Below are 3939 nucleotides of genomic sequence, written 5' to 3' on the forward strand. Positions count from 1 at the left end.
TGCTGATTATTGGATTATTGGTCTCATTTCCTGGGCAACTAGAGTCCTATCCACCTAAGCCTATATTCTGAGGTGCACTCCCTACTCTTCCAGAAGTTTCAGAGTCCATGGCCTATGCTCACCAGGGAGACTGGTCCTGCCATTCTCTTTTATTGTTGCTTCATTATCTGGTTTTGGTATCAGGGGAATCTTGGCTTAATAAAGAATTTGAAAGTGTTATTTCCTTTTCTGTTGCACAGGATAATTTGGCTAGTATTGGTGTTGGCTCTTCTTTGAAGGCCTGGTAGAATTCTACATCACACCCACAGGACCTGGGCTGACTTTAGTTGCAGTATTTTAAATCATTGCTTCTGTACAATGGGTTGTTATAGATCTATTCAAATGATTTAATTCATCTTGGTTCAACTTTGGTAGGTCATATGCACCTAGAAATTAATCTGTTTCTTTTAGATTTTTCCAGTTTAGTGGAATACAAATTTTTAAAGTATGTCTTCATTACTTTCTGAACATATCAAAATGGCCCCATAGTCTCATAGAGAGTTGCAGTATTGGAGGTGTGGCCTTGTTGGAGGAAGTGTGTCACTGGAGGTAGGCTTTGAGCTCTAAAATGCTCAAGCCAGGTCCAGTGTGTCTCTCTCTTCCTGCTGCCTGCTGATCCAGATATAGAACTTTTAGCTACTTCTTCAGTGTCATGTCTACCTGCATGCCATCATACTTCCCTTACGACAATAATGGACTAAATCTCTGAACCTGTAAGCTAGCCATAATGAAATGTTTTCCTTTATAAGAGTTGCTGTGGCCAGGCAGTGGTGGCGCACGCCTTTAATTCCAGCACTCGGGAGACAGGAGGATCTCTGTGAGTTCAAGGCTAGCCTGGTCTACAGAGTGAGATCCAGGACAGGCACCAAAACTACACTGAGAAACCCTGTCTCGAAAAAACCCGAAAAAAAAAACAAAAAAACCAAAAAAACCAAAAACCAGAGTTGCTGTGGTCATGGTATCTTTTCATAGCAACAGAACACTGACTAAGACAATGTGTTGTTCTTCGTCATTTTGTTTACTCTGTAGTATTTAGGGCTTTCTTAGTTTCCTTTGGCTTACTTGTGCCTTACTATCATTTATGTTTCCCTAGTGTAACCCATTGAGTGTGTTTATCTTTCTCTTCAGACGGAAGTATCTCTTCCAGCATCCTCTGTACGGCAGCTTGGTAGTCACAAATTCCCTTAGCCTGTCTTTATGATGGAAAGTTTTTCTCTTGTTGTGCTGCTGATTACGATGGAGCATTTTCTCAGGTATAATTAGACTGAGTTTGCAGTTGTGGTCTTTTGGAATTGGGAAGACATCAGTTCAATCCCTTCTGGTTTTCATGGTTTGGGGTGAAAAGTCCGCAGTTATTCTGATGGTCTCATCTTTGTATGTGACTTGACTTTTCTCTTTTGCTGCTTTCAATATACCTTTTTGTTGTTGTTCTGTACACTTAGTGTTTTAATTATAATACAGCACAGGGGGGTTCTTTTATGGTCCTATCTATTTGGTGCTCTGTGTACCTCCAGTATCTAGATGGGCTTCTAGTTTTCCAGATTAGGAAATTTTCTTCTTTAATTTTATTAAAAATATGTTCTATGCATTTTGTTTGAAACCTATCTTCTTATGTGCTCATACTACACAGACTTTGCCTTTCAGGAAGTCCCAGAGTTTTCGCATGTTCTGTTTATACATTAAAATTTTTTTGTCTTTGCAATGAATAAATGGGACCTCATGAAACTGAAAAGCTCCTGTAAGTCAAAGGACACCATCAATAGGACAAAATGGCAGCCTACAGAATGGGGAGAGATTTTCACCAACCCCACATTTGACAGAAGGCTGATCTTCAAAATATATAAAGAACTCAAGAAACAAGACATCAAAAAAATCAAATAATCCAATTTAAAAAAATGGGGTACAGACCTAAACAGAGAATTCTTAATAGAAGAATCTCATATGGCAGAGAAACATTTAAAGAAATGTTCAACATTCTTAGGCATAAAAAATGCAAATCAAAATGACTCTGGGATTCCATGTTACACCTGTCAGAAAGGCTAAGATCAAAACCACAAATGACAGCTTATGTTGGAAAGCATGTGGAGCAAAGGGAACACTCCTCCATTGCTGGTAGGAGTGCAAACTTGTACAGCCACTTTGAAAATCAATATGGTATTTTCTCAGAAAATTGGGAATCAATCTTCCTCAAGACCCAGCTATACCACTCTTGGGTATTACCTAAAATGCTCAATTATATCACAAGGACATTTGCTCAACCATGTTCATAGCAGCTTTATTCGTAATAGTCAGAATCTGGAAACAACCTAGATGCTCTTCAATTGAAGAATAGATAAAGAAAATGTGAGGCATTTATACAATGGAGTATTACTTAGCTGTTGTAAACAATGGTATCAGGAAATTTAAAGGTAAATGGATGGAACTAGAAAAAATCATCTTGAGTGAGGTAACCCAGACCCATAAAGATAAACATGATATGTATTCACTCATAAGTGGATATTAGCTGTAAAATAAGGATAATGCACAGACCAGAGAGGCTGGATGACAAGGAGGGCCCAAGGGGGTAGGCACATGGATCTCTCTTTGAAAGGGAAATAGAAGAGATCTCCTGGGTGGACTGAGGGTGGGTGGGGATGGGAACCTGAGGGATTGAGTTGGATTGTGGGTGGAGGTGGAGAATAATGAAAGCGATGACTGGAAAGGGGGAGCATTTGGGGGTCAAGCAGAAACCTGATGCAAGGGAAACTCCTACAAATCTACAAGGATGAGCCCAGCTAAGACTCCCAGAAATAGTGGATCCAGTAACTGGTGGGAACAGATGCAGAGACCCACAGCCAAACATGAGGCTGAGCTTGGGGAATCCTGCAGAAGAGCGGGAAGAATTGTAGGAGCCAGAGCGATCAAGGACATCACAAGAAAACCCATAGAAAAAAACTAACACAGAGTCTGAGCCAACAATCATGGGACCGACCTAGGCCCTCTACATACATATGACAGTTGTGTAGCTTGGTCCTCTTATGGGACTCCTAACAGTGGGAACAGGGAATGTCCCTAACACTTTGGCTGGCTCTTGGGAACCTGTTTCTCTTACTGGATTGCCTTGCCCAATCTTAGCACAAGGAAAGGTGATTAGACCTTAATACAGGGGAGGTGCTTAGTCTTACTGCAACTTGATAGGCCATGCTTTGTTGACACTCATGGGAGGCCTGCCCCTTTCTGAACAGACACAGAGAAGGGATGGATGAGGGGGTGGAGAGGAGGTGGGGGGAGGAAATAGGAGGATAAGAGGGTGAGGAAACTGCAGTCAGGTTGTAAAATAAGTAAATAATTAAAATTTTTAACTTGGACAATGACTAAATGATCCAATTCCTCTATTTTCTCTTCATATCCTGATATCCTGTCTTCCATATGATTCATTTTATTGGTGAGGCTTTCTGCTAAACTTTATTTGTTTTTAAATTAAAATATGTTTTGAGGTTTAATTAATTTTTAAAACTTTTATGTGTATGAGTGTTTTGCCTACATGCATGTCTATGTACCACATGCATGCAGTATCCATCAAGGCCAGAACATAGTGTTGGATCCCCTGGAACTGGAGTTACAGATGCTTGTTGTTAGCATTCAGGCAGTTACACTGGCCTGCTCATGGTTCTGACAGAACACATCATCAACTATGGCCACAGTGTTGCTCCTTAGCTCCATCACATGCGCTACACCCCATTAAAAAGCAAGCTCCACCTGTTTCCCACTCCCCTTTTTCTCTGCTGCTTCTTCCCAGAAGCCGATCGCTGTGCTCTTTGCTTCCCTTCCCTCAATAAAGCTCCCAGGTGAATTCTGTCACATGGTGTGACTACTCTCTTCTGCTGTTAACTACAACAGTTGTGAGCTGCCGTAGAGGTG

This window comes from Onychomys torridus, chromosome 14 (assembly GCF_903995425.1).
Source record: "Onychomys torridus chromosome 14, mOncTor1.1, whole genome shotgun sequence".
NCBI classification, from domain to species: domain Eukaryota; kingdom Metazoa; phylum Chordata; class Mammalia; order Rodentia; family Cricetidae; genus Onychomys; species Onychomys torridus.